The sequence below is a fragment of the Cryptotermes secundus genome, unplaced genomic scaffold (assembly GCF_002891405.2).
Source record: "Cryptotermes secundus unplaced genomic scaffold, Csec_1.0 scaffold99, whole genome shotgun sequence".
In the NCBI taxonomy this organism is placed as follows: Eukaryota; Metazoa; Arthropoda; class Insecta; order Blattodea; family Kalotermitidae; genus Cryptotermes; species Cryptotermes secundus.
In genome coordinates, this window is record NW_019725842.1 from 192,988 (window position 1) to 215,526 (window position 22,539).

General features: G+C 43.5%; 1 protein-coding gene across 3 annotated transcripts in view; it reads right to left on the reverse strand.

Annotated features, from left to right (window-relative positions):
* The window catches only part of LOC111863626 (RGM domain family member B), a 173,345-nt gene that overhangs the window by 59,936 nt on the left and 90,870 nt on the right, over nucleotides 1-22,539 (reverse strand). Inside the window, exon 1 of one of the 3 annotated variants that reach the window (XM_023850119.2) lies at nucleotides 19,473-20,052. The exons of the other annotated variants lie outside the window; for them this stretch is intronic. The gene's annotated coding sequence lies outside the window, so the exon portion shown is untranslated. Of the gene's footprint in view, nucleotides 1-19,472; nucleotides 20,053-22,539 lie in introns of those variants that run through there. 3 annotated transcript variants of the gene reach the window in all.

Genomic DNA, 22,539 nt, shown 5'->3' on the forward strand with positions numbered 1-22,539 from the left:
GCTAGTGGGGTGAGACTAAGTTCCTTGTACTGCGGCCACTTCTGGCCTATTGTACCAACCCCAGATGATAGGTGAGGGTGATTGTGAAGCAATTGGTGGGATGAAGATTGGCAGGGGAAACCGAAGTATTCGGAGAAAACCTGCCCCAGCTCCACTTTGTCCACCACAAAACCAACCTGACCAGACCCGGGATCGAACCCGGGCCGCCGCGGTGGGAAGCCGGCGACTAACCGCTTGAGCTATGGCGCGGCGGTGGTTGCCTCTTGCTTTTACACTTGTTTCATGCTCGGCCTATTCGACCCTTAAGATGGAGGCAACATGTTATTGTGAAACGTCGGTTGACTTTCAACTTATTACACGGCGTTATATCCCAGAAGGTAATATGCTTTGTAACCATCGCTGTGAGAGTCTGTAACTTGTTGGTCTTAGAAACTTACAGTAGATGTGACTTGTTTTATTGGGTACAGGATACGAACGTATAAATTTCATTCATATTAGCTACACTGTAGCCCTATAAGCGCTCATCTCGGATTTAGTTCCGCTTGTTACATAAGGTGCATGGTTTTACCGCTCTGTATTACTCACAAAACATGTTTTCAAGTCGTATTGCAGTCTTTCAGTGTTTAATTGTGGACACAGTTTGCCAGCAAAGAAAAATTAAAATTCCTTTTGAATTCCTAAATTGTTTCATTAGCTAAACCACTGGATTTGTTAACCCATACTAGGGTCACATGTCTCTGTTGCTGTATTTTTTTTCTTTGGCGCTACAGCCCCAATTTGGGCATTGGCCTACCTCCGTGAAACTCTCCGTTTCACTTCGATTTACTACATCTTGGACATTCGGTAGGACTCCTTCGGCGGGTGATCAGCTCGTCGCAAGGCCTCTACCTGTACATTAACACAGAAAAACACACATACACACACAAACACCAAACATCCATGCCCTGAGTGGGATCTGAATCCACGATCCCTGCTTCCGAGCGAGCGAAGGCCGTGCATGCCTTAGACCGTTCGGCTACCGTGACCGGCATCTGTTGCTGTAATACACATAAAATTACGCCATTATTTTGATTTCCACTTGATCCAGTATTCTGTATAGTTAAAGGCACGAGAAGGTATCAGACTACATCATGGGCCACATTCGCCAGGGCCCATAGGCCTATCAGAGCCCTTTGTAACATGCTCTGTTTCCACGTTTGTCATTTGGCACTAACTTGTTCTGAAATACTGGTACCAAGGTATTCTTCATGTTCGGGATTGACGTAACAAGCCCCGCTTCATGTTAAAGGTATCCTGATGGCGATAAGGGGCTGATATAAGTGGCAGCTACTCGAAGTTACGTCGTATAAACCAAAACCAATCTCATTTGAGCGAAGAATAAATTAATGGTTGGTTATCTTACACCCGAGTCCGATGTCGCATTCTCATTTAACACAAACGATGCGATATTATTCTTCTGTACCACATGAGAGCCCAAAATTGGCTTGGGGTAATACAGTGGGGACCATACATAAAAATATATAGGAACGTCGTCTTTGAAGTGGTTGCCAAGCTGTTCATAAGTCTGGGTCTTACGCGTGACGATTTCATTTTTCAGTGACGAGAACAGGTTGGATATATTTCCAGTTGCAGAGGTCGTGTTTAGACCTGTTGTGATCTCAGATAAGAGAGCTAGAAACTATGCAAGCTATGGACATAACTAAGATTAGAATCCTGTGTTCGAATTTATAAGCGGACATTCTCTTGAAATGGAAGAGCACGTTGATCTTCTAAGGGGTTAAGATTTCAGTTTAAAGTACAGGTACTGCAGTTTCAAGACATGAAGTTCAGAGACTGTAATATACCAGGAAGTTCGATGGAATTGCAAACTGGCAGGAAGGATACTGTTTCTCTTATGTGTGTATTTTTAAACAGTATTAGTTTCTCGCCATGCTACAAGGAACTCGCATTAAATGCGTAGGTAACTCCCGGAAAAATAGTGTCTCAGACATTTCATGGATCCTGGTGTCTGAGGCTGGAAACCGCGCTCTAAATCCAGTTCTGATTGTACTAAAAGACACACAGTCTGAAAGTTGCGCCGAATGACTTGGATTCGTGCAGCTCCGGAGTGTACCTGTACTCATATGTCAGGCGTTGTATTTGTCAAGACCTTCAAACCTTAATCTTTCCCGCAATATCGGGCTTTACAAAATGTGGCTGTGCAGACCGAGTTACAACGGTATAACCAATAGTTTTGTTCGGAGAAAATGTTACTGCCAGATATAGGTTAGGTTTTGTTAAGTACTGACGCGCTGATAAACACGAAAATCAGTACATTTACGAGCACTTCAGCCTCATTAATCGGTTATAAATGATTCTTAGTTTCTATGAAGTCACATTTTCAATCTATGAAGCTGAATGGTAGGAACAGTAGTGAATAATGAATTCCAAAGAATGTTCTGTGGACATGGTTGTAGCCTGTTTCTGATGATATCGCACCATCTGTACACAGAGACTGAAGAAAACTAGCCAGGCCAGCCGACTACTGGATGGGAATTCGAACACGATATGTTCTGTGTACGAAGCAGGAGTGTTTACACTGCTGCGTTCGCCAAGCTTGTCCAAAAATTAAAGTAAATTAAAATACCCGAACTGCGATCTGCAGTGAAATCTTTGAAGTTGGCCACCCGTATAAGTCCAACTATCGGAGCTGGCCATCGGTATTTTACGAGACTAATACAGTCTTACCAATTTAGGCACAAGCTTTGTCCTCCGTTCATAACAAGGCGCCAATACCGTATTTGAAACTTCATTTTTACATTCGGTCCGTCTTGTAAAGACGGAAGTTTTGGAATTTGCAAGCAAAATCTCATCACACACCTACTTTTGGATCTGTGATCATATCCATTCTTTCTTCAAAAAGCTACACACAGTTCAGAGTAGCAGAAAAGACAAGTATTTGTTTAATAAAATGAGCTCTAAACGAAAGACGTTAAAGATGAGTTATACATTGAGTATAAGGCGTTTTGGACGTCGAAGACATGTGTTAGCCGCCGAATAATTGATCAACAGTTTGGCGAGGCAAAGTCAACAGCTGAAAACAATAAAAAAATGTAATTATGAAGCAACTTATAGAGGACGTTAACGATGTTATAATTGAACTCGGGAGTACTGATCGCTTGTTGGGAGAACACAACCTTTCGGAAGTAGGCGCAGTTATGGAAACGCTATGTTTGTTCTTTAATAATAGATTATGAGCAAAGTTCAGAAACTGAGTAATCCGGAATTATTCTGAAGGCTTGTTAGGAAAATTCCAGCAGCGAAGAAAGGACAATACATAAAATACAACGAATCTGTAATATACTTGTTTCGAAATGTTTCCAAAATCGCTGCGCAGTGGACATGGCAGTTACCAGGCTAATAGCTATAGACATAAAAACGTAAAATATTATTATCGAAGAGCTGTAACCGTTTGGAGTATAAAGCCATGTAGCCAGTTGAAAGTCAACCGACGTTTCAGAGTAACGTTTTACCTCCATCTTCAGGATCGAGGAATAAGCCGAGCAGGAGACCAGCGTGAAACCAGGTGGCAAGCAAGATCTGCTTGTTCCTTCGTTGCGGTTGACTTCTAACGGACTGAGCGCGTTATATACCAGAAGATAGAGCTCCTCTCGCTATGAGAACCTCAGACCTTACACAGTAAAGCTATCCCTGTAAGAGGCCGTGAATGCCCATAGGGTTGTGAGACGTCGAGGCTCCCACATAGAAGTAACATTATTTTCTGAGAGACCACATTCTTAAATCGGCCGCATTTGAGTGGAATCCTGTGGCAAACATGGGCATTTTTCCCTGTGCACTGAAATCAAGACAGTTGTGCTTGTGGATGAGAGAGGGTTCCTTACAAGCAGAGAAGCAGCGAACCGCCAGTTGGTAACGTTCGAGTGAGACTGTGTGACTGGGAACCGCCGTGTCGGCAGGCCCAGGTGTGGGACGATTCTGCCTGAGCTATTCCTGGCTTCTATATACTGCACTGTCCCTAAAGCGGCGGCGAGCTCCAGACTTGGCACCGTCAACTCATGTATCATATTTATTCTACGGTGTTTTGTATGTGTCTGTTGGCTGACTGTGTCTGTTGGCTGACTGAGGCAGAACAGCTGAAATACAAGTGTGTCTGTGCGGTCTCATAGAGTAGGAGAGCCCGGGGTACAGACTTGGAACATGCGAAGAGCTCAGTTCCGTTTAAATTGTTCCTCCATTACACAATCCTGCTATAACGAACGCGAGTGAATATTTTACAGTTGCTAAGAATGTATAGCCGTACACTGCCACGAGGTTTATTAGACACTTCTAGTGATTGGTAAATTGAGAGCAAAGGTGTGGAAGTAGTTCATGCGTCCTAAGTGTTTTCTTTGTTCCAGACGGTCTGTGCATCAATGAATTGCTGGGATTTCGCGTGTAACGCTTGTCCTCTTGTCACTTACCCCGCTCCGCATCGTCCCGACCAGCTTTGGGGCCTGCTTGTCCCGTAGGATTTATTTAATTTTCGTTTAAAATGATCCAACACGGCCAAACCACTATTTGGAAGATGAAATCGGAATAGGTATATCCATTTTCGTCAAAACGGCAAAGAAGTCGGGCAGTACTGTCGGGCAGTTTGCAGCACGGCGAACTGGGGGAACTCCCGACGAGATATTGACTCTAGCGCCACTTAATTTGGGGCCCTGAGTTATGTAGGGTAAGAGATCTTGTATAACTGCCTGATGATGGTCGTGTACGACCGAAACATGTAGCGGGAATAAAATGTCGAATTGTAAAACATTAAGAGCGAGTACATTTGTGTTGTGTTGACGGTTAACCTAATTCATATATGTGTGTGTTTGAATTTTTCCTAATTTACTTGCCGAAGTGTACAAGTTATGAAGGTCCTCACTATGTAGTTTTCTCCACTCCGCTGCCACTTCATTCCTCTTCGGTCCAAATATTCTCCTCAGCACCTTGTTCTCAGACACCCTAAGTCTATATTCATCCCTTAATGTCAGAAACCAAGTTTCAGACAACGCAAAATTATGGTTCCAAAGACGAGTTAATCGCATGGGGGGAGGGAAATCGGTATCTGGAGGTCTTTGGCTAAAGGCCAGTGGAGCAGTCAAGTGTAAAGAGTGGTGTACGTCGTATTACTATTTCTGGGTTCCATGCAACTATACTGTTTACAATTGCAACAGGCCCTCTCTTCTATAGCACGACAAGGCAAATGCATACTTCCCAAGCAAAAGGTAAAGTTATCCCTATTAACTAATTAAACACTAAGCCATGAAACACGTGACTCCCTTATAACCTTATCCCGAAATGAATGATTTTCGAGCGACTGAAACGTTCAAATGACTCAACCACCTGATAAAGGTGGTATGAAGGTAGCCATTCATTCTACTTGAGTACATCCTATTTTACATTTAAAGTAAAACATTATATAGGCCTACTGTTCAGAACAGTCGTGGTGTGGTAGTCGTCACTCCTGCGTCGTAATGGAAAGTTCGACATGGAGCCTGCCCGGAAACCAGCTATTCGGAGAACATTGCGGTTTTCATTTCATATAACTGCTTCCGTCCACGGCCTTTCCATTTCATCAATCTCAACCCCCCATCCCATTTGCCGCTATACGATTTTGAAGTTGCTAATCTTGCCATAACAACAGCCGCAGGTCTCCACGCTGGTTACCGGTGCAAGACGCTGGGTGTACTTATTTGTAACTTATTCAACGCAACGAAACTATCATCAGTAGGCCTCAGATTTCGTAGTTCCTACTTATTAGCTAACAAATAATCAACTGGAAAGGATGAATAAGACGCGTGTGACCTAACTCAAGGCACTATCCCATTTGCCTGGAAGCACTGAGAGGAAACCCAGGATAGTCTTAGAGGTTCGAAGCGGGCACCTCCTAAATATAAATGTAAGTCGTTACTGAGCGATCTTGCTCTGTCCCAGGGTGTACGGTGCTTTCGGTTCGGGACATTGCGTCCGTACATTATCCGTGTAGGACTATCATTTTGAGTCGTAGTTCCGAGTTCCGGCAGGGTGAAGAATTTTCACTTCTCCATGTCGTCCAGACCGGCTATGTGACCCACTCAGCCTCCTAGCCAATGGGTACCAGGGGCTCTCTCCCCGTGGGTAAAGTGGCCGGAACGTGAAGCTGATCACTAACCTCCAACTAGTGCCGAGGTCAAGAAAACGTGGGTCTGTACATCCTCTCCCCCATGTCTTCATGTAGTAGTGCCTAATCAATTGAGCACAGGGAAAACACTGCCTTTTTTAAACTTTAAGGTTATGTTCTGAGTCGATACAAGATCATGTCTCCATGGCATAGCGCTTAATTAGTTAAGCACAGGGGCAACTTAGCCCTTTTTACCTTACAGTTATAATCTAAGTAGATACAAGATCTCAGAAGTAGTCAACCGTCGAATAAATATACTAAGCAAGGGAGCATACATCATTTCTCTTTTTAATTACACTGCCCATTTTTTTTCCTTGGCACTACAGCCCCAGTGGGCCTAGGCCTACCTCCATGAACTTCTCCGTTCACTTCGGTTTTTCTTGATCTTACACATTCGGTAGGACTCCTTGGGCGGGTGATCAGCTCGTCGCAAGGCCTCTACCTGTATACTGCTGCAAATGCTGCGACAGAATTCCACTGTCATACTACATCTGAGGTAGTAGCTAGTTACTGCAAGCATTAACATGCTCCAGTTCAGAACCCATGACTATGGCATGTACAGTTTCAGTACTAGTAGCCGGTTAGTAAGTTATGTTGTCAGTAGTTGACATGCTAGTGCACGGTAACACCAGCAGTATTTTGGAACGTTTAAGGATATCCGACTAGCCCTTAGATACAGGAACCGTTATTGATTTAGCAGGCATTTGCTGCTACAACTAGCCTGTTCAACCCTCACCCCAACTAGCCGAGTCTTGATGATGTTGCTGACCCGGTCAGCTACGTTGCCACATCGAGCAGGTTGGCTGCATTGTCAGTTCTGTATTTAACGCAGGAGCAGGTTCTCTTCTCAAACGGCAAGGAGTACTCACACTTCGAATTGCATCTGAATTGCTCTCACAAAGCTTCAGTCACCTGTTCCATTAACAAATTACTGTACTGAATGCATGATGGGGCCCGTTCCAATGTTTTACGGGTAATTTTACACTTTGAAGTAAATCTACATTCTCCGGCTCGCAGACATCTGTTTCATCCTGGTTCCGCTACACATAACTTTCACTGTATTAAAATAACATCCAATTTTAGGGATAAAAGGTAAAATATACAGAGTAAACTAATATTATAAATTAAACAGCCACTAAACTGGTGACCTAATTGGAAATGTTTCCATTGATTAGTATTGCATACTTCAAAATTCCGAAAGTTACATATTAAATTACTTCTCACTTCGCCAAAAAAAAAAAAAAAAAAAGCTTAGAGGAACATGTATTTTGGCTGTGACCACAATATTTGTTGAAGGAGAATGGCATGAAGAGATGAAACCCCCTTTACGTACTGTATAAGATTTGAGGTTTTCACGGCGGTGACTATGAAGAAAGCAGTCTTCTGGGAGATACTGTGTTAACCGACGTTTTGGAGGAACGTATCGCCTCCATCTTCAGGGTAGAAGGAAAAAGAAGAAAATCCGCGACAAAAGACAGCATCTGCTCGCGCTGGTTCCTTGCTCGCGGATTTCCTTCCTTTTTCTTCTACCTTGAAGATGGAGGCGATACGTTCCTCCGAAACGTCGGTTAACAAAATATCTACACGGCGCCACATCCCAGAAGACTGATTTCTTCCCTTTACGTACTGTTGCAAAAGGGAGCTCATTCTGTCTTTATTCTTTTAGTTCTGTCCTTCCTTCTTTCGAAGGTTGCACCCAAGCTCAACTGTTAGAATTCTGCATTATTCATCAACATGCTTCTCTTACACTCAAGGTGTTTTCTTCTGCTGTCTTGAAACCGTGATGCCTTCCCCATCTGTGGTATTCAGAGTGTAATAATCACAATGGGCAGTGTGTCAATATGTCCAGATGCTTCTTCATGCTTATTTGTATGCGTATGCCATTCGGCTGCTCACGCTCGTCTGCAGTAACATTGCCTGGATGTTACTAGCCTGTCAGGATAGTAGTAACACCTGCACTGCATGAAATTCAGTCTTGCTTCTTTATTTAAAATGTACTTTAAAAGTGAAAGGTTAAGTTTTCCCTGTGCTTAACTAATTAAGACTACGCCATGAAGGCGAATGGGGAGTGGATATTTAAAAGTTCATGTTCGACAGTCCTTAATACGGAGAACATACTCCCTCATCTGAAACCAATTTACATTACATTTTTAACCAGCCAATCTTTGTTTTATTGCCGTCTTTATATTCCCAGCCGTGAAAACCTCAAATCTTACGTACTTTCTCTTACGGCCTCCGTAGTCTAGGGGTAACGTTCCCACCTTATGACTCAAGGTATGCGGGTTCAAACCCGGCGGAGGTCGTAGAATTTTTAAGAGCGGAAAAATTCAGGGAACAAGTCCTCCGGAAGGGACTTTAAGCCGTGGGTCCCGTGTCGTAGATTTACGGCACGTAAAAGATCCTGTCTCTTGAGACCTCTGAGCCAAATTAGGCAACAAGTTTCCCGCCCAAGTAGTTTTCAATGTCTCTGGTAGATGGGGGAAATATCAGGTACCGAGGGCCGACCTCGTTGGCTGAACGGGGCTGATAGCACGCACCAGTACCGGTAGGGTATGGCGACAGTATAAATTAAAAGGGGGCGCAAAATGGCCCAATAACTGGTCTAAGTGCAAGGGGAAACCCACCCCCTCTAATAATAATAAATAATATAAAATACTGTTCTCGAAAACAAACTACTAGCAACTCTCTACTGTAAGAACTGTTAAACTGTCTAAACATCTCTGAGGATCGTGATGAATATCGTTACGTTATCAACTGAAAGTTACTCGATTCTATTTTTCAACACGCAATGGCAACCAAACTCATCACATAGGACTCATCCGTAGGTCGACTTCACAAGCTAGGGCTTTGTCCCTTGCCTCAGCTAGGTAAATATAACAGTTCTGAAATCAATCTGGTCAAGATTCATATTAATATTCCCTCATTTTGTCTTCGGTATTTAATGTTTAATTCATCGATTGCGGCATTCAGAAACGTAGAATTCAGCACGCCAATGGCAATTATTTTCCGTACTTGTTCAAACCAAAATCTATAAATACTGAAATCTCGTCGGCCAAATACAGGCTCGTCTTAGTCACGAACAGGTGTCAAATCCGCCAGAAACCACACTCGTCGTGGCTGGCAGTTCGCTTCGTTCTTGTTCGATGCGAAAAGCAACGTCCTGCCATTGCCTTCTCGCATAACTGAAAGAGTATTCATTATTTTGCGCCAACATGACTACGTGCGTAACTATTCTGCGGTATTACAATTTACACGTACGTAATCATGTGTGACGTTTACCTCCCCCAGTAGCTTCTAACCAACTGGCGGGTTTTCATTAAACTTTATATGAAGATGCCACTAAAGCTGTGAAATTAGATACTTCACGTATGGTCCTGAAATTGTGTGGTAATGGATCTTCAGAAATACGCAACGTCTGTCAAGATAACATTTCTGCAGTACGCAAATCAACAACACTTTCACTTTCAACTGCAGTTACGAACTAGTGGGCCGCGCCACAGCTCAAGCGGTTAGTCGCTGGCTTCCCACCGCGGTGGCTCGGGTTCGATCCCGGGTCTGGTCAAGTGGGATTTGTGGTGGACAAAGTGTCGCTGGGGCAGATTTTCTCCGAGTACTTCGGTTTTCCCTGCCAATCTTCATTCCACCAATTGATCCACAATCACCCTCGCCTATCATCTGTGGCTGGTAGAATAGGCCAGAAATGGCCGCAGTACAAGGGACTTAGTCCCACCCCACTAGCAATAAAAAATACGAACTAGTGGAGGGAGGAATGTAGAATGTTGTCTGGCGGTAAATAAACATACCTTCAAATTGCCTTATTAATTCTACACGGTAACAATAAACATGAAGTTATCTTCTGGTATATACCACCGTGTAGTCCGGTGAAAGTCAACCGACGTTTCGGAGGAATGTCGACTGACTTCCACCGGACTACACGGTGGTATATCCCGCATGATATAACTGTTGACAACCACCGCTGGGAGAACCTCAAATCCTACGAAGCTAATGAGTTACACTGCGCACAGAACATAAAAAGGAAGTTCTGAACTTGACAAGACGCAAATGGTACGACGAAATCGACATCAGAAAATAGCAGAAAGAACAAAAATATGTACCTGTAGGAGTGGAAGAACTGCAGCAGCAAATGGAAACACTTGCGTAAAACAGACAATGAACCTGTTAATATCCCGCTTAAGTTGGCTCTTTGAGTGGAACCACAAGTGGCCAACACAGACACAGCGTTACCATTCAAGAAGGGAAGCATGTTCTGCAAGTTCCTCCTAGAACTTGTTGCGTTATGATCGGAACAGCAACGTATATTTAAACGTGGCCGAGATGGCTCAGTCGATACGGCGATGGGCTACTGGCTGGACGACCGAGGAATCGAGGCTCAATTCCTGGTAGACTAACGCCTGTTCTCCTCTCTAAAGCATCCAGACTGGCCCTGTGCTCCACGCAGCCTTCTATCTAACAGGTATCGGGGACTCTTTCTCGGGGGGTGAAACCGGACGGAGTGCTAAGCTTCAATCTAGGTTAAGCATGCATCAGCCATACCTACACTCCTCCACACATCTTTACGGACGGGTACTTAATAAATTAAATACAGGGACTTTTAACTTCACTTTTATAATACGATAACTTTACTGAGAAAACGGAGCCTTGCCTACAAATACACGCTTCTTTGCGCGAGAGTGGTTGTTAGGTTTCGCTGAAGGTACAGGTGCAGAACAGGGAAGCTCTCGCAACCCATAACCACTCTCAGCAAATAGGGTGCGGAGCACCCAGGTGTTATTCCACAAGTATTGAATGCAGAGAACTCTCGTTTGGGATGTGATGCCACTTAGTCTGGTAGATACCAACGTTTCGGTGGAACGTTCTGTCTCCATCTTCATGGTGTAAGTCATGTACTTGATCCATGGAAGTTTTAAGGAATCCTCGGCATCACACACATTCCTGTTCGGGTCGTTTCACCGAAAACAAGATTTCACTGACTGTTTTGGAGACACGATTAAAGGTGTCACACATTGATAATATTTTATCGAATGGAAGTCCCAATTCTATCTCAACGAAGTTTTCGTCCTTTCTACACGTCCACACACAGACATGTCACATTTCTCCCACGAGAGTTGCATGATACCGTATTCTTCGTATATGACACACAAGACACGATTAACTACGTTGGGAAAATTGCTGGACGGACACTATTGCCTCTCCTTTCTTGAACCAAACTCTGCTTCAAGAGCACAGACTGCTTCTAGAATGATGTTACTTTAACCAAATTCATGTTAAATAGTTAACAAGACCCGTGTAACAAAACACAACGTTGCCTGCTATAAGGTTGATCCCCGTGGGTGCACAGTCTAGGGCGTGCAGGGTCTTTGTCTGTCTATTCCCTGAGAACGTGGCTTCAAATCCCGCTGAGACATGTGCGGGCTTCCTCTGTTCATTTGTCAGAACTCCTCTAGTGTCAGTACCTACGAAACCAAACAAAAGCTAATCGTACCGCGCCTCGCTTCCGGGGTGCATCAAATTTTGAGACGACGAAGGCCGATCATAGAAAGTGTGCCATCCTGACAAGTCTAATTTGTCTTCCTCAGTCTCTCTCAGAAAACCATACTTAAAAATAAGCCACAAGGCTTCCCAACGCCACGTAACCCAAGTACTTACGCAGCGTCATCAAAAAATAACTTTAACCGACGTTCAGCCATCACTGTTTGTTATGACCAGGGCCCGGATTTTGATGACATGTCATCTTTTTTTCCTTGTATCCTATGCGATGCTCTTAAATATATAAATCTCGGATGAGCTGCTGGTTACGGAAATGTAAATTTTATAGGGAATTTTTTGTCATTTTTTGACATTTTTAGGTTTAAGGTAATTGTTTCATTTTTGGGGTAATTTTTTTTTTTTTTGCTTTTAGGGGTATTTAGTCATTTCTGGCCATTTTAGGGAATTTTTCTTCATATGTTTTTTGAAATGTGAATAACATGGAAGCGAAGCGTTCTTTCTTTTTTCCTTTAGGTCATTTTTCTGGATTTTTCGGTCATTTTATAGGTCATTTTTTAAATATTTTCAGGTCATCAAAATCCGGGCCCTGCATATTACGTTTTGGGGTCATATTTTAGGTCATTTTTCTGGATTTTATAGGTCATTTTTTTAAATATTTTCAGGTCATCAAAATCCGGGCCCTGGTTATGACTTACGGTTAACAACATTCAGTTTCAGGTTTTCACAGGACTTTCTTAACGAAATCTGTATAGCAATGCTTGGCCCATGTAGTGGGATTTGCCCACTAAATGTGTCTCGATTTATTGCCAGTGATAAGTAAAAAGTAAAGGTGTCCCTGTAACAGGCCGTGGAGGCCCGTAGGGTTGTGAGATGTTGAGGCTCCAACATTTTTCGGTTCATAGATGGCGGTAAGGTTGTCAGGCTTACGCGCCGGCCGCCCTTTACCCCCAAGAATATTCCTGGTACTCATTTCTATTACAGGCTGAGTCGACCCCAGGGCCATAGTGCGGCTAGAATGATTAGGTAAACTGAACTGACCTCATCGGGATTCGATCCCGCGATCTTCCGGCTTGTAACATAGTGCCCCCTACTGCCAGTGATACTGGAGTCTTAATTGTTCTATATGATCTAAAAATTATATTATGCATTAGTACATTCTGTGCCCAATTAAATAAAAATCAGCCAAACATTCCAGAGCTGGCACGGGATATGAACACATTCGACGAGTACACGTGGTGTGGCGTAGGCGTAAGGACTGTCACTGTCACATGTATTTTACACTTCCTCATTAATCCGATTATCGGCACAACATAAATAACGCTGGTAGGGACCATTATTGTGCATGAAACAGAGGCAGTAATGCATTAACTGCTTAGGCATAATTTGCAGGGCATTCTGTTCATAACAGAATCACTGGTATCGTGTCTCCACAGTGGAGGACACTGCTGACAGTAGAACACATCCAGCAGTCTAACAACAGAATCATACAAGACTTAAGGCACTATAAAAATAGCTATTCATACCCCCATTCATTGCATACAGTAACCGGTTTTCGAAACATCCTTTGTAAATGAATCTGGACTCGCCAGAACATTTCATAACTTGGCCCTCGTAGCCAGATTATTCTTTGGCTTCCTACGTAATTTATCTCTTGCAAAAGACTATGATTACTTCATTAGCCTACTCCTCCCCCTCCCAAATACTATTTCTGGTGGGGACTTGACAGTTGGCCATGATTGCTGTTCAGTACCGCCGTCTGATGCTCTGTTTCCCCGTTCTCTTTCCTTTCTTTCCACACCGCAGTGTTGACAAATCTAATCGAAGGAAGTTGCCTATTTTCCAAGGAGTTATCATTTTCCAGTAAAAGGAAGTGCGCGTTGTTCTTCCAACGCTTCTTCTAGGAGCACAGACCATCTCCATAAATACTTGCAAAATTAAGAAAAACCATTCCGATTGTACAAATGGTATATGCAACTCAGGATTCCTTTTAAACTTAAAGATCAAGACCAACTGGTATCTGCATATCTGCCAACATATTCCTTCCCACATTTCAGCCTAACCTGTGAAACTGAAAGAGTGTCATGAAATAACAAGTATCAATTAAACGCGATGAAAATGTTCGGACAAAATGTTGTGGCAAAATTCGTAGTCAAAGCCCTAATTTGTTCCATGGTTTCAAACAGATGTGCCCTGCGTGAAAATTACCCGTACACCTAACCTGCTATCTTACAGTACAACTCGGAAAAATGATACGCCCCCTTGCAGGACATTCGTCATGTTCGCAGGGGGGCATTACACTCTGGCAAATTTGAGACCTCCCGTTCTGATCATTCATCGCAGTTTACGCCAGACACATCGTTTAAACGCGGCATGTATCGGCAGGATATCTGCTTATTGGTTCCCTTGACTTGGCTATATGCGCCAAGATCTGAAATGAGCATCACTGCACCGAAATGTTCACGAAAGACCATATTTTGGGAAGATATTCACGGCTCAAACTCAATCCCGCCTGTTACAGAGTGTGTTCACGTCTCAAACTCCACCTCCACCTGAACCGTCAACGATATGACCAATCTAATGACAAAGCATCTTTCAATTTCACGAAGATAATCTGGTGAAATGGCGACAGAAACTGATGTGACTCGGTTGACGAAAGTGTTACCAACCGACACCATGGAGTACAGCCCACCTCGAAAAATGATAAAACACTAGATTACTTGTTCAGCTGATCACGAGATTCACAGAATTTTGAGTATTACGAAGCTTCATTACCGTACTCCTAAAATCCTGACTGAGTTCGGTCTACACCTTCACAAGTCTCTTCCATTAAGGTTTTACCACTAAAACTTTGCATGCATTTCTCATGCCCTCCATGCGCGCTACTTTTTCCGTCCATCTCTCGTTTCATTTATCCCCGCCCTTCCTCAATGACGACGATCATTTTTACAATGGCTCTTCCAGCCCATTAAGAGCCCTGGGCCTCTTATTTAGATCTGTAATCATTTTTTCACAGACTGTAAGACTCCTTGGACGAGCGATCAGCTCATCGCAAGGCCTCTGCCTAAACACAGGACAACATGAACACAGAATAAACGCATACACACACACAAAATATTCATTCCTTGAGTGGGATTCGAACCCACGATCCCAGCGTCCGTCGAAAATAGTAACAATAATAATAAAAGTATTCTTCCATGTCTAATTTTCTCCATTTGCCTGTTAGTTCCTCACAGCTGTTCTCAAGCATCTTCAAGCTAACCATGTACCAGAAGACCGCAGTCTCAACATTCACCGTTGCGAGAACTTCAAATCCTGCCCTCTTCGCTCAGACCAGTGATTTCAGTGGGCTAACGATATCGAATCGTGAGGCTATTCCACTGGTTGTAATAGCGTCGGATGGCAGGCTGGTGAAATTAATTTCAAAGGATATGTAAGGAAGCGTTCGTGGCCTATTTAAGTCACAATCACACCATATACCTCCATAGAGTAAACCAGCATAAAGCCTTAGAAATGCCGGTCTCCAGGCGGAGATTCAAACCTTGGGAATGCCGATCTATAGATCACGATGTACGGTCACGGGAAATGCAAGTCGGCTAATGTAACAGGAACTTGAGAGAAAACGGATTCTGTGCACTTTTTATCTAGTCTCTCTTGGTACCTTCGCTGCGTTACTACGACAAGGAAACATTCTGCAAGCTCGTTCCGTCCCTTCACTCTCGGTGCTACTACTTTTAAATCTACCCCAATCCCGGTTTCCACTAAACAAAACTGTGTGATCTTACCTGAAAAAGAAATTACCTCCTTTAAATTCCTGAAGATCTAAATGTCTTTTGAGAAGAAATGAAGAAGCACTATTCTTGCACTTGTCATACGACAGAAATATTAACAAAAAACCTCTTGGGGAAATGGAACTATTTTTAGGCATGGAATCAAATCCCGTAATGTACTAAGTGTTACTTGATGAGCCGCGCCAAAGCTCAAGCGGTTAGTCGCTGGCTTCCCATCGCGGCGGCCCGGGTTCGATCCCGGGTCTGGTCAAGTGGGATTTGTGGTGGACAAAGTGGCGCTGGGGTAGGTTTTCTCTGAGTACTTCGGTTTCCCCTGCCAATCTTCATTCCACCAATTGCTCCACAAACACCCTCACCTATCATCTGGGGCTGGTACAATAGGCCAGAAGTGGCCGCAGTAAAAGGGACTTACTCCCACCCCACTAGCAATAAAAAAAATTTTTCTTGTTACAAGAGTTCTTCTTGGGAACTGGGAAATTTCAGGCTTCTCCCTCCCAGGCAAAACGGCCGGAGTGTGAAGCTGATGAGTCGCTTCTGTGCACTGCTGAAGTCAAAGAAAGTCCAAAATACCGAGGTTTTTAAGACGGCTTGGAGTTCCGCTTACAGTTCAGAATACGTGGGGAAGTATGGGAGTGTTGTTCTGCCCACTGTCTGATTCCCACTCTTTATAGTTTCAAACTGTATACTCCAACTTGAAGTCTTCAACTTTCGTCTGTAGTCTATTGTAAGGCACGGTCCCAATATGGCGGGCGAAGGAAAAGTGTTTCCCTCAAGGAGAGGTCTGCAAAGAAATTAAAACAGGGCATTTACAGAACACAAAAGTACTGTTGCCTCTGCACCATAATGCTCGGTAGATAAACACAGAGGATAAGAATGCTGTAAACGTAACGGTACTACACCCCTACAGTGTGTAAAAATCAATACATTCCCACCCTTTGTCTGTCGTCCCATTAAAGGCATCCCGTTTGTTACATGAACCATCAATATCTGCACACAGTAAGCATCAATTTGTCAAACGAATTCCATAGCAAAACCACCCCAAAATGGAGACGTCTCTCCTGGATATGACGATCTCATCAGCTTGTATCTAGGTATCATTTGTGGGGGAGAGGGTTTAAAAAAATAAAAATCCCCACACAGTGCACATAAATCCTCAAATCATATTTCTGTAACCGACAGTTGGTATTTCATCCCGAAACAGCACACCGGTATAGTTAATCACGGCTGAATGTTTCGAACTGCGTGTTCTTATTTCATTCATCTCAGGCCTTTAGTGGGAAAATTTGTACCCGAAAACTCAACTTCTAAGCAAAAAAGGTAAAAGCTATCCCTGTATTAGGCCGTGGAGACCCAGATGTTTGTGCGACATCGAGGCTAAGTTTGTCAGCCTTAGGAGCCCGCAGCCCTTTACCCCCCAGGGAAATTCCTGTTTGGGGCTGAGTCGACCCCAGGGTCACAGTGCGGCTTGAAGGATTAGGTCAATTGAAAAATCCAACGATATCATCTGGAATCGAACTCGCGACTTTCCGTACGTACTATATCCAAACCGCGTAGCTTTCGGCCGTTATGGCTATCCATCATGAAGATATTTTTGGTATCGGTATAACGCTCGTGTCATAGCTCAGGCAGTTGGGGCCAGCTTCCCACCGATATTTTTTTTTACTGCTAGTGGGGTGGGACTAAGCCCCTAGTACTGCGGCCACTTCTGGCCTATTGTACCAGCCCCAGATGATAGGTGAGGGTGATTGTGGAGCAATTGATGGAATGAAGATTGGCAGGGGAAACCGAAGTACTCAGAGAAAAACTGCCCCACGGCCACTTTGTCCACCACAAATCCCACTTAACCAGAACCGGGATCGAACCCGGGCCGCCGCGGTGGGAAGCCAGCGGCTAACCGCTTGAGCTACGGCGCGGCCTTCCCACCGCTATGTCCAAGATTCGATCCCAGGTCCAGTCATGTGGGATTTGCTGGTGAACAAGTGGCTCTTCGAGCACCTCGGTTTCTCCTGCCAATTCTCATTCCATCAATTGCTCTACATTCATCTATCACCAGAAGTTATACAGAGTGACCCAGGAGGAACTGTCAATATTCTGTGAGGCCACAGTATCGGCCATTCTAAGCAAGAAAGTGTATAAGTACATGTATCATATTCCGAACGGTTTCCGAGACAGAGCTATATCATTGTACAGTAGTTTGGATTTGGCACTCAGACGCGCAACACGCCATGTCCTCACACGAACTGCGAAGAGCACTGGTGCTGACGGTGGAATTTTCGAAAATGTACCGACTTTGTCACTTGAACAATAAATACCGGTCGTATAAACAGTACGCAATATCTCTTTCTTATCAACAATTTTGGAACTGTACAGTGAAATTACTCTATCTGGGAAACCGTTCAGAGTAAGACACATGTATGAGTATATGTTTTTGCTTAGAATGACCGATACTGTGACCTCCCCCCCAGAATACTTACCTTTCCTCCTAGGAAATTCTGTATAACTCCAATACTGACAGAGTTGTTAAATAACCAACTTCAAAATTAAAGACACCGGAACATGAAAAAAAAGGGGGGGGGGATGCCCACGCGCTCCTCCTTTCTTACACAATACGTAAAATAATTAATCTTCTCCAGTATTCACCTCTCGGCGAGTTTCTCTCAAACGACGTATATTGCCAACTCTTGCACCGAGGTATAACAGGTTGTTCTGCCGTCAAGAACACCGCTCCAATACAAGGTCTCCGGGGTTCAAATCCTGCGCGGAAATATGCACAACTGGGACCCTGCGATGTACTCAAAATTCATGCAGATGACGAATTACAATGACCGACAAAGAAAGAACAATTTCATAACCAGCAAAAGACTGTAAGGAAAATGCTTCGTTACAAATTACAATCCCCGAGAAGGTAGGAAGGTAGGTAGGTAGGCAGGCAGACACAACTTTCCAGCTCAATGGAACACACAGCATGTATGTAAATTGGAATTAAACGTCCTCTTTGATATCTTCACTCATTCTGCTATTCATGAGAAACTGATATATTTACACACGATGCCATTACAGTTTACGTAATACATTTCGCCGTATATGCAGTAGAAACGTGTTTATATGCAACCCAAACAAAGGGACACACTGCATCTCCAAACCCGTTCATATAACGATATATATTTTGAAAGTCAATACGATCTTCATTTATACTAATGCGATATCCTTCAGTGTGGCCTTGATAATGCTGCGGCTGAGGGGGGCAGTTTCTATTCGCATGCACGTAACCAACAGCGTGAACTACGAGATTTCCGGGGGGTTGGGGAGGTGCAGAACCTGTACACAAAACCTGTGTTCACTTACTTACTTACAGGTATCGAACGTGCCGTCTGCATTCAGCAATGAACCGTTTAGTACCTACTCTCTCCTCTAGGCCCATAAACCCCCGCTAAGAATACAGCGCTCCATAAAACATGGAAACCAGTTCTGGTTAAATTTTGCGAAAAATATTTCCTTCGTAGGTGTGACAGTGGCACGCAAAGGGTTATGTATATATTCCACGTATTTGAATCGTATATACTGAACAAACACGAGAAATCTGATTCCAGTATAAACATACATTATGCTTACGCCTTATTAAATTGTTAATACTTCATGCCCATGCTAGAACACTGGTTTTGTGAAGTTTGGCTAGAATTTTGTTCAGCAAAACAGAACTCAATTACAGTCCTAATCGGAATCTGAACGTTTCAACTCTGATTAGCAAGAATACATTCAGACACTCAGAGATAAATTCGATTCATCGATTGTAGTTTACATCATCAACATGAATCGATACAATCGTACACTTTAGTACGTTATTCTGAATAAACGAAGTTTTGGTTGTGAAGTTTGTACGCACGCTAAAATCAAAACAAAAAGCAACTATGACCCACAAGGAAATGACAGTGTGCATAGCATGCATATATAGTGATGACGAAACCTGCTTGTATCTTTGAACAACCTACCGTGAGTTCGGTCAAGACGCAGCAGCAAGGAACCAGATCTTGCTTCTCTCCGACTGCACAAAGAGGTTCTTTCCGTCTTCCTGTTTATCAGCTCAGTTATCTCAAAGAACGAAGATCACACTTCACACTTCTCACTCCAAATCCTAATTCACTACATCTCCAGCCACTTTCTTACAACAAGGCAGTGCTGTATTTACGATGTAATAATAGCCATGTTCATTATTACGTTGATATATACAGTATGTAAATAGACCCTGTCCTGATGGATCTGAAGTAAGATGTCTGTAGTCTGAAAGCAACATACACATGCGAGAGAAGTCTACAAATTTAACTACATAATGTCAAATAAACATTCCTTGATCACTGATTCAATACCCTGTTGAAGTAAATGTCGATCCTATTTTAAACATAAAGTGTTCTCACATGAGAATAACAACATTCATCGAGAAACAGTACCGTACAACTCCACTCGACAACGTATAATATCACTTTCCTACCAGCTGCTAGCCTCAACTCTGATGTTACAAAACAGTTTGAGGATTCGTGTAGGATAGCCTTCCGTCTACCCAGCTGCAGCAGCAGCAAGCAATACTTGGAAACTCGCTCTCATGCTTGTTGATCTGTGTATGCTATAGATCTGCCGGCTAGGCACGAACTTCTGTCTCTTTCTGCCCGGCCAGCATTCTCTTTCTCTACGTCCTCATCCGAAGTGTTGTAATGCCTTTCAGTTCCATTCACAGTGGTCAAGTGCGAATGTTGCTACTTCCGTTCCAAGTGTCTTGTGTACATATTGGTGCATGTGTGATGTTTTCGAATCAGTTATGGTTCTGAACGACTGTTCTGAGAAAATCGGTCGGGGCTTCCGCAGTTCCCCCACTGGTTGCGCCATTGGGTAGGAGATGGAAATTTCCACTCTACGTACTTGCCATTCTTAGCATACTTAAAATCTGATTCCTGTGCACAGTTGGTATAGCAATCACTACGGGCTGGACAGCCTAGGGGACGGAGTTCGAGTCCCAGTATGGACAAGATTTTTCTCTCCACGTCGTCCAGCCCGGTTCTGGGGCCCACCCAGCCTCCTATCCAATGGGTACCATGGGCACTTTCCCTTGGTAAAGCGGCCTGATCGTGAAACAGATCATTCACCTCCAATTAATGCCGAGGTCAATAATGCGTGGATCTGTACATCCACTCCCCAATAAGTTTTCATCGCTTAATGCTTAATTAGTTAAGCAACGGGACAAATTTGTTTACCTGAGCTAATGATGAGATACTATTATACGTATTTGCGATTATAGTTGGCTGTATAAAGTTACTGACCACTTGACGTTCTCTCAAAAATCGAGTGTCCTTAAATTCAATTAAATTGGACAAAGATTCCTTGCATTATCACAATCTGCTCTCCGCCTACGCTATTCCAGAACAAAGTGAAATGAAGTCCTAGGCATCACTTGAAAAAAAAACTAATTTCTAAGCTTTTTTTTTCCGTATAGAAGGCAATTTCTCATGATCGTATAGAGAGACATGCAGTCAGTTCTCTGGTCTGAGTAGAACCGAAACGCAATTTAATTTTGCGAGCATTTCCATTTCACAAAACTAAATACAGGTACCCTAACCGGAGCTGGTAAGTACCACTAATTTGAATTTATGAGTGGTGAAAGCATTCTCGATAGAATTCCGTCTAAGTTTAGTTGTTTGTTGCAGAGTACCATTTTTTTCAAGTGCCGTTTGCTCGAAGCAAGGAATGACACCTGATGGGGAAGACCTCGGCGTTCAGAATAGAGTAAAAAGAATGTCCAAAACAGGGGAGGGCTCTTTACGATTCGTTTCTCACAGCTGAAGCCGGCAAGGCTGCTGCTGCTACTAAGATGACGTAAAGGACGCGCCAATGCTCAAGCGGTTAGTCGCTGTCTTACCACCGCGGCGGCCCGGGTTCGATCCCGGGTCTGGTTAAGTGGGATTTGTGGTGGACAAAGTGGCGCTGGGGCGGGTTTTCTCCGAGTACTTCGGTTTCCCCTGCCAATCTTCATTCCACTAAATTCTCCATCATCGTAATCACCCGGGGCAGGCTCAATAGGCCAATCAGTGGCCGCCGTGTTGAGTGTACCGAGTTGGACTCCACCCCCCCCCCTAAGCGAATTAAAAAAATTTAAAAACCTGACGTAAAATATTGTGCCTAAAACATTTATCAGGGAATGTCGTCATCAACAGATAGTAACGTATATCGTTACGTCATCATTAGAAATTTACTGGATTCTATTTTCACCATATGTTGAAATCCAAAATTGCCATACCAGAGGTCTCATTGAACACACAGGACTCCCTTCTTTAAAGCTGCCTACTTAATCTATGAGAGGACATGCGGTAGCGTAGTTGGTTGAGGCACTATGCTACAAGCTGGAAGGTCGCGGGATCTAATCCCGATAAGGTCATCAAATTCTTTCAGTTGATCTAATCCTTCCAGCTGCACTATGGCCCTGGGCCGACTCAGCCTATAACAGAAATGAGTACCAGGAATTTTCCTGAGGAGTAAACGGCGGCAGGCGCGTAAGGTTGACAATTTTACCGAAATCTATGAGCCGATTATCTTAAAAAATGTGGTAGCCTCAACCTCTCACACTTTCATGGGCCTTCATGGTCTGTTACAGGGACAGCTTTACCTTTTCCTTCCTCAAAGATGTTTTAGGCAAAATTTAGTTTTGGTGACAATTTTGGAATTAGAGAACTGTGGATTTCTTGGGACTCGAAGCAATGAGGCTAAAAGTGGAATGATTCTAGACTCTGCTTTAATGAAGGACAATATTTCTTCGATAATCTTATGGCACAGAATGCAGTCACTCAAACGACTAATGTCAGCCTGCTCTTAACAGTGCAAATAACCGAAAGATGCGAAACAAAATCATATTTGAGGGTTTCACGGCGGTGACTATGAAGAAAGCAGTCTTCAAAAATATATTGTCTTCGAAAGTCTGGGATAAACAAGGAGAGCTAAGAAACAATTTGCTAATACTGCATAAGGCCTACACTGATAAGGAGAAAATAAATGTACATTTAAAAAGAAGACCCG